General features: G+C 39.4%; 1 non-coding gene across 1 annotated transcript; it reads left to right on the top strand.

The window, feature by feature from the left end:
- The first annotated feature begins 11942 nt into the window (after positions 1 to 11942).
- On the top strand, positions 11943 to 12089 carry LOC117203227 (small nucleolar RNA SNORA62/SNORA6 family). The gene has a single exon (XR_004485917.1). It is a non-coding gene; the product is annotated as a small nucleolar RNA SNORA62/SNORA6 family (small nucleolar RNA).
- The last annotated feature ends 1184 nt before the right edge of the window (positions 12090 to 13273 follow it).

Below are 13273 nucleotides of genomic sequence, written 5' to 3'. Positions count from 1 at the left end.
AATATGAATTTGCCTTAATCATGTAACTACCTTTCCCACTTTTCTTGACCAAGTGACATTAGAGGTATTCTTTTCTTTTCTTTTCTTCCTTCCTCCCTCCCTCCCTCCCTCCCTCCCTCCCTCCCTCCCTCCCTCCCTCCTTCCTTCCTTCCTTCCTTCCTTCCTTCCTTCCTTTCTTTCTTTCTTTCTTTCTTTCCCTTTCTCCTCCCTCCCTTCCTTCCTCCTTCCCTCCCTCCCTCCCTTCCTCCCACCCTTCCTTCCTTTTCCTGTCTTTCTGTCTTTCTTTCTATCTTCTTTCTGATGTGAAAAAGTTGTCAAGTGACAATTAAAACCATCATTATTTCACCCCAAATCAGAACCTTGAAACCACTTTTGAGTATACACTCCCCTTTACTGCTCTTGTGCAATTAGTTATCAAGCTGTATTGATAGTTTTCCTTGATATCTCATCAGTCTTTTCCCCCTTATTCTAATTGTTGCTACCATAATTAAGCACTTGCAATAATCAGCTATTTTCACTATCTGCAGTCCTGGCTCTCTATAATACATGATGTTCTCCACTTATAAATTTCAAAGGTTCAGCCCCTGAAGTTGAATGCAAAATACTACAATCAGATTTTGATCTGATTTTTAGAGGAAATCTATGATTAGAAAACAGTTAAAGATTCCTTCTGTAAATCATCTTCTGGCACATTGCTTTAAATTTTTAATGTTATTCTATACAAGTCTGTATGGATGTTCAGAGTGGACAGCTCATCTGTGCAATAGGATGTTTTATTCTAGATCAAAGAACAAAGATCAAAGATCAAAGTATGTGAGATATTTTAATGGTTATATTTAAACAGTTTCTTTTCTTTAAAGTTTTTGTTGTCTATTCAAAATCATCAGTGAACTCAAATGCCAATCAACAGGGGCTTGGTTGAATCAATAATGCTATATCTGCAAAGTAGAATACTATGTAACTATTAAAAGAGATAAATCTATCTGGCTTAACATAGAAAAATCCCCAAGATGGATTGTCAAATAAGAAAGCAAGCTATGAGGGATTTTAGAGTAGATACACAATTTAGTTGAGAAAATAAGTATATGTTTACATATGTACATGTGTATGTACAGACAAAGTTTGGAAGGCTATGCCCTATTTTATTAAAACAGTTACCTCTTAGAAATAAATGTAAATAGATTTTTAAAACTTTATACATTTAATTACTGATTGAAATTTTCATTAGGAGCTTGTATCACTTTTATATGCAAAGTTGAAAGAAAAAAATGACATATACCATGAGCATTTGTAACTATATAAGCAAGTCTAAAGTTAATATTCAAAGCTCCTCATAATTTAGCCTCTGCTGATATTTCCACCATTACTGTTCACTTTGTTAGGATCAGTTGCAGTTTGCTTCTGGTTTACTAACTCTGTTTTGGTCAAAGCAATCTCCCTTTTCCTGAATATGCCTCATGTGAATGTATAGTAATGTCTCTGAACAGCTCCATTCACAGGGATGAATCCTGGCCTCCTTTACATGCTGGCATGTGTTCTTCCATCATGTTTTCACATACCTAACACTCCTGCCTACCGATACCAAGAGCAGAATTGTCTGAAAGACAGGGATTGTGTACCACTGCCATTGTTTTCTCCAAATCCCTGTGCAACCTGTAATTTACATAATTTATTTAGATTGCCCCATATTTTCTTTTTTTTTCACATGTTTATTGGAGTATAAATGCTTTACAATGTTGTGTTAGTTTCTGCTGTACAACAAAGTGAATCATCTATATGTATACATATATCCCCATATCCCCTCCCTCTTGAGCCTCCCTCCCACCCTCCCTATCCCACCCCTCTAGGTCGTCACAAAACACCAAGCTGACCTCCTTGTGCTATGCAGCAGCTTCCTACTAGCCATCACTTTACGTTTGGTAGTGTATATATATGTCAGTGCTACTCTTTCACTTCATCCCAGCATCGCCTTCCCCCTCCCCTGTGCCCTCAAATCCGTTCTCTATGTCTACGTCTTTATTCCTGCCCTGCCACTAGGTTCATCAGTACAGCTTTTGAAAATTCCATATATATGTGTTAGCGTATGGTATTTGTTTTTCTCTTTCTGACTTGCTTCACTCTGCGTGACGGATTCTAGGTCCATCCACCTCACTACAAATAACTCAATTTCGTTCCTTTTTATGGTGGAGTAATATTCCATGTATATATATATATGTGCCACATCTTCTGTATCCATTCATCTGTTGATGGACACTTAGGTTGCTTCCATATCCTGACTATTGTAAATAGAGCTGCAATGAACATTTTGGTACATGACTCTCTTTGAATTACGGTTTTCTCAGGATATATACCCAGTAGTGGGATTGCTGGGTCATATGGTAGTTCTATTTTTAGTTTTTTTAGGAACCTCCATACTGTTCTCCGTAGTGGCTGTATCAATTTACATTCCCACCAACAGTACAAGAGGATTCCCTTTTCTGCACACCCTCTCCAGCATTTATTGTTTGTAGATTTTTTGATGATGGCCGTTCTGACCAGTGTGATGTGATACCTCCTTGTGGTTTTGATTTGCATTTCTCTAATGATTAGTGATGTTGAGCATTCTTTCATGTGTTTGTTGGCAATCTGTATATCTTCTTTGGAGAAATGTCTGTTTAGCTCTTCTGCCTATTTTTGGACTGGGTTGCTTGTTTTTTTGATATTGAGCTGCGTGAGTTGTTTGTATGTTTTGGAGATTAATCCTTTGTCAGTTGCTTCATTTGCAAATATTTTCTCCCATTCTGAGGGTTGTCTTTTTGTCTTGTTTATGGTTTCCTTTGCTATGCAAAAGCTTTTAAGTTTCATTAGGCCCCATTTGTTTATTTTTGGTTTTACTTCCATTTCTCTAGGAGGTGAGTCAAAAGAGATCTTGCTGTGATTTGTGTCACAGAGTGTTCTGCCTATGTTTTCCTCTAAGAGTTTGATGGTGTCTGGCCTTACATTTAGGTTTTTAATCCATTTTGAGTTTATTTTTGTGTATGTTTTTTTTTTTTTTTTTTTTTTGCGGTGTGCGGGCCTCTCACTGTTGTGGCCTCTCCCGTTGCAGAGCACAGGCTCCGGACACGCAGGCTCAGCAGCCATGGCACACAGGCCCAGCTGCTCCGTAGCATGTGGGATCTTCCCGGACTGGGACACGAACCTGTGTCCCCTGCATCGGCAGGCAGACTCTTAACCACTGCGCCACCAGGGAAGCCCATTGTGTATGGTTTTAGGGAGTGTTCTAATTTCATTCATTTACATGTAGGTTGTTTATCTGAGATGTTTCTTGTTTCTTAAGGTAGGATTATATTGATAGAAACTTCCCTCTTAGAACTGATTTTGCTGTATCCCATAGGTTTTGTGTCATCATGTTTTCATTGTCATTTGTTTCTAGGTATTTTTTTATTTCCTCTTTGATTTCTTCAGTGATATCTTGGTTATTTAGTAGTGCATTGTTTAGCATCCATGTGTCTGTATTTTTTGCACTTTTTTTCCTGCAATTGATATTTAGTCTCATAGCGTTGTGGTTGGAAAAGATACTTGATACAATTTCAATGTTCTTAAATTTACCAAGGCTCGATTTGTGACCCAAGATATGATCTATCCTGGAGAATGTTCCATGAGCACCTGAGAAGAATGTTTATTCTCTTGTTTTTGAATGGAATGTCCTATAAATATCAATTAAGTTCATCTTGTTTAATGTATCATTTAAAGCTTGCATTTCCTTATTTATTTTCATTTTGGATGATCTGTCCATTGGTGAAAGTGGAGTGTTAAAGTCCCCTACTATGAATGTATTACTGTCGATTTCCCCTTTTATGGCTGTTAGTATTTGCTTTATGTATTGAGGTGCTCCCTTGTTGGGTGCATAAATATTTACAATTGTTATATCTTTTACTTGGGTTGATCCCTTGATCATTATGTAGTGTCCTTCTTTGTCTCTTGTCTTTGTTTTAAAGTCTCTTTTGTCTCATATGAGAATTGCTATTCCAGCTTTCTTTTGATTTCCATTTGCATGGAATATCTTTTTCCATTCCCTCACTTTCAGTCTGTATGTGTCCCTAGGTCTGAAGTGGGTCTCTTGTAGACAACATATATATGGGTCTTGTTTTTGTATCCATTCAGCCAGTCTGTGTCTTTTGGTTGAAACATTTAATCCATTTATATTTATGGTAATTATTGATATGTATGTTGCTATTACAATTTTCTTAATTGATTTGGGTTTGTTTTTGTGGGTGTTTTTCTTCTTTTGTTTCTCCCATTTAGAGAAGTTCCTTTAGCATTTGTTGTAAAGCTGGTTTGCTGGTGCTGAATTCTCATAGCTTTTGCTTTTCTGTAAAGATTTTGATTTCTTCTTCAAATCTGAATGAGATCCTTGCTGGGTAGAGTCATCTTGGTTGTAGGTTTTTCCCTTTCATCACTTTAGATATGTCCTGCCATTCGCTTCTGGCTTGCAGAGTTTCTGCTGGAAGATCAGCTGTTAACCTTATGGGTATTCCCTTGTGTTTTATTTGTTGCTTTTCCATTGCTGCTTTTAATATTTTTCTTTGTATTTAATTTTTGATAGTTTGATTATTATGTGTCTTGGTGTGTTTCTCTTTGGGTTTGTCCTGTATGGGACGCTTTGCGCTTCCTGGACTTGATTGACTATTTCCTTTCCCTTGTTAGGGAAGTTTTTGACTATAATCTCTTCAAATATTTTCTCAGACCCTTTCTTTTTCTATTCTTCTTCTGGGACCACTATAATTCGAATGTTGGTGCGTTTAATGTTGTCCCAGAGGTCTCTGAGACTGTTCTCAGTTCTTTTCATTTTTTTTTTCTTTATTCTGCTCCCTGGCAGTTGTTTTCACCATTTTATCTTCCAGCTCATTTATCCGTTCTTCTCCCTCAGTTATTCTGCTATTGATTCCTTCTATAGTATTTTTAATATCAGTTATTACATTGTTCATCACTGTTTGTTTGCTCTTTAGTTCCTTTAGATCCTTGTTAAATGTTTCTTGTTTTTTTCTCCATTCTGTTTCTGAGATTTTAGATCATCATTACTCTGAATTCCTTTTCAGGTAGGTTGCATATTTTGTCTTCATTTATTTGGTCTTGTAGGTTTTTACCTTGCTCATTCGTCTGTAACATATTTTTTTGTCATTTCATTTTTTTTATTTTTGATGGGAGGGACTGTATTCCTGTCTTACTGGTTTTTTGGCCTGAGGCTTCCTGCAATTGAGTTTGCAGGAAGTTAGGTAGAGCCAGAGCTTGGTGCTGAGATGAGGACCTCCAGGAGGCCTCACCTCAATTAATATTTCCTGGCATCTGAGGTTCTTTGTTAGTCCAGTGGTTTGGACTTGGTGCTCCCACCATAGGAGCTCAGGCCTGACCTCCGGCCTGGGAACCAAGAACCCACAAGCTGCATGGCATCATTAAAAAAAAAGAATAAAAAAGAATAAAAGGAGCAGTACAATAACAAAGAATAAAAATAAAATTAGAACATTAAAAAATGTATTAGGAAAAATAAAAATATAATTGAAACAACTGCAACTGCAACAAGGGAAAACAAAACCACACCATAAAAAAGAAAAAAAAGTGGTGGGGGGGAACAACCCGAAAGGAGCAGAACAATAACAAAGTATAGAGAATAAAATAAAATTAGAAAAATAAAAGGTTTATTAGAAAAAAATAATTATATTAATGAATTAACAAGAAGAAGGTAAAACAGCACCCCGACCTAAAAGAAGAGAAAAGGAAAAAAAAAAAAAAAGGCCTTGGCTATTTGGGTGGAGTTTAGGTGGGGGGTGGGGCTTAGGCAGGGGCAGGGTTTAGGGTTGGGCGGGGCCTAGCCAGGGTGGTACCATTTGAGTGTGGGGCGGGGCCTAGGCTCAGGACCCACACAGCCAGAAAAGGCCTTGGGTGTGGGGCCTAGGCTGGGCAACATTCAAGTGTGGGGCACGGCCTCTGCCTAGGACCTACAAGGAATGGGAGAGGCAGCACATCCAAAGGGGTTCTCTGGAGTGTGGATTTCGGGAGTTTGGAGGTAGGGCCATGGGTGAGGGTGTGTATGCGGGGTTTAGGCCCAGGGTGTTTGGAGGGGGTCTCAGAAGGGGTCTCTGAGTGTAGAGGTGGGGCCCTGGGTGGGGGTGTAGGGGCAGGGCTTGGGCTCCACCTGGTAGGAGGGAGGCTCCCAGGGCAGAGGATTACGCCTGGGAGCCCAACAGGCTCCCCGGTGCCTAAGTGGGCAGGGAAAGTGCTGGCCGTGTTCCTTTCTGTTCCTCTACGCCCTCCCCCATGGTCTCCCCCAGAGTCTCTGCAGTTGTTGCTGGACCCCTAACCGTGGGTTGGTCCCACTGAGTGTAGGAACTCCTCCCCTGCCCCAGCTGCCCCTCAGGGGTGCAGGTCCCAGAGGTCTGGCCTTTACTTTTGCTCCCCCTTTCCTCCCTCCCACTCCCTCAGGACCCATGCAGCTGGAGGGGGCTTAGGTGGGCAGAGGATCAGGTCCGGGATCTCATCAGGCTCTGGGGCCCAAGAGGGTAGGGGAAACCTAGCCACCCTCCCTTTTGATCCTCTGCCCTCCCAATGGTCCCCCAATTTCCCCCTCCAGGTGTGGGATCCCTTCCTCTCCCCCAGCTGCCCCTCAGGGGCACCAGTCCAGTCCCACCTCCACTTCTCCTCCCCACTCACTCTCCCCACTTCCCATGTCATACTCGGTTGCTGAGGGGTCCTCCTGTCCCCTTAGGCATCCATGGTCCCCCACCGGTGCCTGGTAGGTGCCCTAGTTGTGCGAAGATGTGAATTCCACGCCCTCCTAGTCTGCCATCTTGACTCCCCCATATTTTCTTTAGTGCTTTATAAGGGTAACTGTGTAATTAAGTATGAAAAATGAAACCACTGATATAAGTCAGTTCTGTATTCACTTTAATAACAGAACAAAATAGCTGTTAAAATATCTTACACAGTGAAAGTGGTAATTGTTTTTTGATCTATGATTATGTATCTTTTGGCCAGAGCTGTCCACACCACTCTGGCCATTCATGTAGCCCTGTTTGGAATAACTTTAAAATGCTTATCTTAGCTTTCTAAGTGCTTAAGGCCAATGTCCCGTTTAAAAAACATTCTTCCATACAGGTCCAGTGACCCCTTTTCAGCACCTTACTTATCTTTCTATGCCTTAGTTCTTCATTTGGTGATAACAGTAGTTCCTACCTGATAGAGTTGTTATGTGATTATATGAGGTAATGATACTTCGAATGTGCTTAAAATAGTCGTTTGGCATGTATTAGTGATGTTTCATTTAATCATCACTTGGGACTTATCTTGAGAGCTTAGTAAAACACCATTCAAATATAGCACTTAAAACAGTACCTGACACACAGTAAGTATTCAGAATAATTTATGGAAATAATTCTTAATTTTTTTCTCCTCGTCTGGATCCTCCCCAGCCACATTTCACAAAAGTATCTTAGCACCTTCTATGCTCTTTTGTCTCAGGGCAGGCTTGTATTTCAGTGCTAACTTGCAGAAATTTCCTGGAAGATATATTCCTCTCCTGGGTTTTGATCTTTAAAGGCTGAACATCCTGAAGAGATGATACTAAGTGCCTATGTTTAGGGTTGGAATTTTGGAGGATGCACATTGATGGTGACAGGATTTTGGAAGGAATGGGAAGCAGTTTGAAGGTGAGCTTCTAGAGGCTCCTAGTCTCAGCGTACATCCCCAGGTACATACATGGCATAAAATCAAATAGCTTTTAGATTATAGACTTGCATAATGAGGATTTCCACTGTGGCCATAGAAGACTGCAAGATGAAGCTCTTTCTCTAGAATGTCCTAAATTATGGGTGAACCCTGAAGGTGATACCCCCAGCAATGGCAGAGATCAGAATTTCCTAGCAGCCCAATAGGCTTTTGAGGCTGAATATAATTTGATTAAATGAAAATAAAATCATTGATCATTCTTGCATACCCTATAAAATGAGACTCACAGCCCTTAACCAGAGAAATTGGGTCCTTTTATAGGCTAACTTTGTCCCTGTCAAACTGGGGTATGCACCTCCTGATGATCCGGAAGGACAGTTGAATATTTAATAATCTGAGCTCCAGGATCCATTACCCATCTAATAGCTGCTCTTTGGAGGAAATGCAAATGACTTTTTCCTAATCTTTATTCAAGGATGAGTCTTAAAAAGCTCTGGAAACATAAACAGCATGAGCTCCATCGAAAATAGTGCAGAACAAACACACATTAAACAGTAAACTAGAAGTAATCTGAAAGAGTGAATGGTGGTCATTTTGAAGTAAAAATTCTAAACCCAGTGGTGGATGGTAGGACAGATAATGACACATCTAGTCACCACAGACTCCCTAATAAAGCATAAACCTTAGCCTTGTTGCAAGGATGAAAGTAAGAATAATCTCCCTTAATGGGAGCAGCAGACCAGAGGTGTTTAATCACCTAAAATCACTGATGGTAAAATCACCTCATCGCGCTTATGGAGGCGAGGATCATTTACACACACTTCAAGTCACCCTTGACAAACAGGCTCTTTGTTGATTTCATTAAGTGCCGAACTTTTCTCACCCAGCTCGCCTCAGGATGCACACATTTCATTTCCATGCGTGTTCTGGGAGGACAGTCCATGTCATCTGCCAGCATTTCGGTCAACATATACATAATCAGGTGCAGCCACCATGGAACATGGGCTGAGAAACAATCCATCCAGTGTTTAATGAGTAACATTAGCATGCTTTTAAAAGCACTAATAGCAAGTTTCATTACTGTTCATTTTAGTGTGGATGGCAGCTATCCAAAACCTAACTATGTACTAAATTCATTTTAGTAAAAGCAGAAAATAATAAATAAAATAAATGATTGTAATTACAAGTTACTTCCAGAAGTTAGACTTATATTAACATGACATTAACTCAGATAAGAAACACTTTCTTCTTTTTTTTTTTCCAGATTACAATTTTCTTTTAGGGAACCCTTTCTCTCCTACGGTGACTTTCAATCTAATATTGTCTTCAAATTAATTTTCATTATTTTATTATAAAAGTGATGTTATTATACTTTTTGGGATTTTGATCCTGAGGATCAGAAATTGTTCAGAAGGCATTTGGAGTTTTCTATAAATTTGTTTATTTGACTTTTGCAATATCCACTCCAACTGCTTTCTTGTGTGCCTTCCTATACTTCTTCCCTTTCCAGTCTCTTCAGGATATTCCTCAGATCCTTTACAGCTATGGTTCTGGATGTGATTTTAGTTCTGCAAGTCACACATTCTCACGGGGACATGGATTTGGAATTTTCTGGTGCAGATGGTGGCAGAGGTTCTCAGTTGCTGGAGTCACCAGCTTCAGCGGTGTTTCCTGATTTGAGAATCTGCTTCCTCACCATTGCAGAGGCAGTAGCTGTTGTGGCAGCCTGGTGTGGCCAGAACCTCAGTCTAGGGTCTGTTGCTTCCCTTCTCTCTAATTATAAGCTTTTCTACTTCAGGTATCTAGGAAAGATTCTGTGCTCTACAGCTGAACTCTGAGTAAGACTGCCTTGGTGCCTACTTCATAGATTGCAAACATTTTGGTGATTAAATGGGATACTTGCATATAGTTTCCTTAGCCAAATGCCTGGCACAGAGTGGATAATAAATATTAGCTTCTATTTTTCCCCTCATGATGCCTAGGGTGGTTCATTGTGAACCTACCTGATAGAAAAATTAAATCCTCGGTATACTTTTTAGTTACATGGTGGCTACATATGACACAGTAGAGAAAGACATAGAGACAGTGTGTTATAATGGTAGGGCCAGAGAGTGGTGAACAATATTTAGAGTAAAATGATCTAGGTTCAACTCTCAGACCTACTTATTGTTTGGCCTTGAGCAAAGTTTTCTGGGGTTTATTTGTTCCATCTACAGTGGGAGATGAACTGGGTTATCTTTTTTTTTTTTTTTTTTTTTTGCGGTACGCGGGCCTCTCACTGTTGTGGCCCCTCCGGCTGTGGAGCACAGGCTCCGGACGCGCAGGCCCAGCGGCCATGGCCCACGGGCCCAGCCGCTCCGCGGCACGTGGGATCCTCCCAGACCGGGGCACGAACCCGTGTCCCCTGCATCGGCAGGCGGACTCCCAACCACTGCGCCACCAGGGAAGCCCCTGGGTTATCTTTAATGTTTCTCAAGTTTATAAAATTCTGAGACTTATATTCTAGCTTCATTTGCTTCTAATTTTCAGTAATGATTTGAAATAACAAGAATGTTCACTTCTTTAGATGACTCATTGTTTAAGGCGTATGATAGCAAACGATGAAGTTGTTTGTTGTTTTCTTTAAGACTTGCCTGATGCTTGCCATCATAAAAGGTGAATTAAGCAATGCAAGGAAGAAAAAAAATAGAGGTGAGGATAGTACATTTAATGCATTTGGGAGGGTAAAGAAAAAAGTCCTCTTAGTTTAGTTTGTCTTATCAGTGACAAACTGAAACTGGTTTTTCATAGTAACGTCTGGTCATTGTTCTAAAAATATGAAACTTGAGGCCTGTTTGTTTTTGTGTTTTTGTTTTTTTACAGTTAGAAACCTTGATTGCAGTGCTACAATTTAGAAAATTTAGAAAAGGCGCTCTGAGGAACTGAAAAATGTAGAAGAAAATAGAATCTCTTAAGGGTGTAGGAAGTAAATACAATCTCTGGCAGAGAAAAGCAGTTTTCACGAAAATATAATAGAGAAAGATAACTGAAGTTATTATAAATGCACCTAACTAAAAGGGAAAAATTAGTAGAGGAAAGGAAGTTATCTCCTAGTCTTAAGCTGTTTAAGGTCTTGGTGGTTGCCAGGAAAGATGCAAAATGCCATGTATTTTTTTTCTCTCTCTCAAAACTGCTTTAAAAATCCACGAAAAAATCAAGCCTGCCTTTTAGCTATTAAAATTGAATTTAAGAAAATGACATGGGTTCAGATTTGGATTGACATTATTGACTAGTCACTCTTCTTTTCATACAAATGATAGCAGTATCAGTGTTTGAATCTGGCCTGTTTGGTTACAAGGAAGAATTCAGTCAGATTATTGCAGTGGACAAATGGTTGTTATAATTACATATGGACTCTCACTGGACCTGGAAGCTTAGGTGTAGAGAGAAATATTTTGCTCCCTCTCTGAGTCTTTGGTGCTCTGTGTCCATCTGCTGTATTCCCCATGCCAACCTCTGGAACTGATCTGCTGACGCTGGTTTTCTACATCTTCATTGTCCAGCTTGCCTATTTGCGTAGGTTACTTCTTCTAGATTATCTTTGTCCCCTTTCTACAGCACACATTTTTTTCTCTAACTTGTATTTTAATCTCATGTATAACATAGGAAGCCTTGCCTCTGTTGGGGTAAGGGAAGCATTTTCCTCTTTTCTCCTCAGAGTAACTCCTTCATTTGTAACTAATATGATTGAGGGATTTGGACCTGGGCTGCCAAGAATTTACCACTCGTTCTTATTCTCATTCTCTTGTTCTTTCTGTTTCTCACTAGTTTCATTTCAGAGGGAAAGAAAGAAATCCTTTTTTTTTTTCTTTTTTTTTTCGCCGCACCGTGCCGCATGGGGGATCTTAGTTCCCCAATCAGGGATTGAACCCACAGTGGAAGTGCATAGTCTTAACTGCTGGACCACCAGGAAAGTCCTGAAAGAAGTCTTGATTTTAAATTCCAAGCTGTATTCTGGCTTTACCAGAATGACAGCTATTAAACTTTCCCTTTTGATTTCTATGTATATTGATCTACTGGTTCAAGATCCATAGGGCAGTGATTCTCAGCTGAAGTGATTTTGGCAGGGGACATTTGACAATGTCAGAAAACATTTGTGATTGTCAGGACTGGAGAAGGAGATTCTACTGGCTTCTGGTCAGTAGAGTTCAAGGATGCTGCCAAACATCATTCAATGCACCAGGTAACAACCCGCGTTAAAAATAACAATAATAAAGCTCAGTGGAGGCCAGTCTTGGCCAATGAACTTCTGAGTGTCGGAAGTGTGCTATATTAATGGCAGGATTTTCACTAACACCAGTAGAGCTTGCCTCTATGACTGGAGTTTGATAGTACTCGCTGCCACATGCATAAAAAAAAAAAACAATAATAATACTGCTATATTTAAAATAGATAACCAACAAGGAGCTACTGTATAGCACCAGGAACTCTGCTCAGTACTCTGTAATAACTTATATGGGAAAAAAAATTTTGATAAAGAGTAGATACATGTATACATATAATTGAGTCACTTTCCTGTACACCTGAAGCTAACACAGCATTGTTAATCAACTATACTCCAATATAAAGTAAAAATTAAAAAAAAAATTTCTAGCCCCAAATATCAGTAGTGCCAAAGTTGAAAAATTCTGCCATACGAGAAGTAAAGGGTTTGAGATTAATTATTGCCTTTATATTCAAAAACTATTTTATTACCATTTCTAACTATGTAATCTCTCAATTATACCCTTCCAGATTCCCAGGGAAAGATATGAATGGTGAAGCCTATTTTTGAACTAGGCTCCACAAAGCACAGACTTCTGCCAGTCCAAGGGTTCAAGTTCCTTAGTCCAACCCGAACAACTATGACTCACAAGGTATCAGCTATGACTATAAAATAAAACATGGACATGTTAGCTCTTGTCTCTAAAAAAGGTAGATAATTTTTTTAGAAGGAGATGTGATTAGGTAGGAATCATAAAACATGTTCAGAACAAAAAGTAAAATATAATTTCCTTAATACTTAATAACTTTTAATTGATGACAAAAATCAAGTGAGTCTTCTATCATGTATATTTTAAGCCAATATGATTCAGTAATATTGTTTTGGATATTCAGTTACTGTATTTGTGAGAACACTTAATTTTTATTAACTCTGAGAAAAAGGAAAAAACTAATTACACATTGGATTAATTTGTGAGTTTCCTATTCCTTAGGTACCCTGGGGGTCCATAATTCTTACTTCCAGGAACTCTTTGTTAGCCTTTTTTCCAGAAAAGAGTTTCAGACCAGGAATGCAGAGGCAAAGCAGAACACATTGTAGATGCTAATATTCACTAGAAGAGGAGCAAGGGAGCTGTTTTCGAGGGAGTGAGAAGGAGTGTTGTACACAGATTCTGTTATGACTTTAATGGAAACAGTGCGTGTCATTCCCACACAGCTTGCTGAGTACTTGCCCCTGAGAATATAGTGATTAGAATGAAAGATGTGCTGGGATTAAAACACTTTACTGTTTAGTTCTATTTGTTGGGAAACATTTACTGATTCTAGCCCT

Source organism: Orcinus orca, chromosome 10 (assembly GCF_937001465.1).
Source record: "Orcinus orca chromosome 10, mOrcOrc1.1, whole genome shotgun sequence".
Taxonomy (NCBI): domain Eukaryota; kingdom Metazoa; phylum Chordata; class Mammalia; order Artiodactyla; family Delphinidae; genus Orcinus; species Orcinus orca.
Note: the sequence above shows the minus strand (reverse complement) of the source record. Positions and strands in the feature narration are given on the sequence as shown.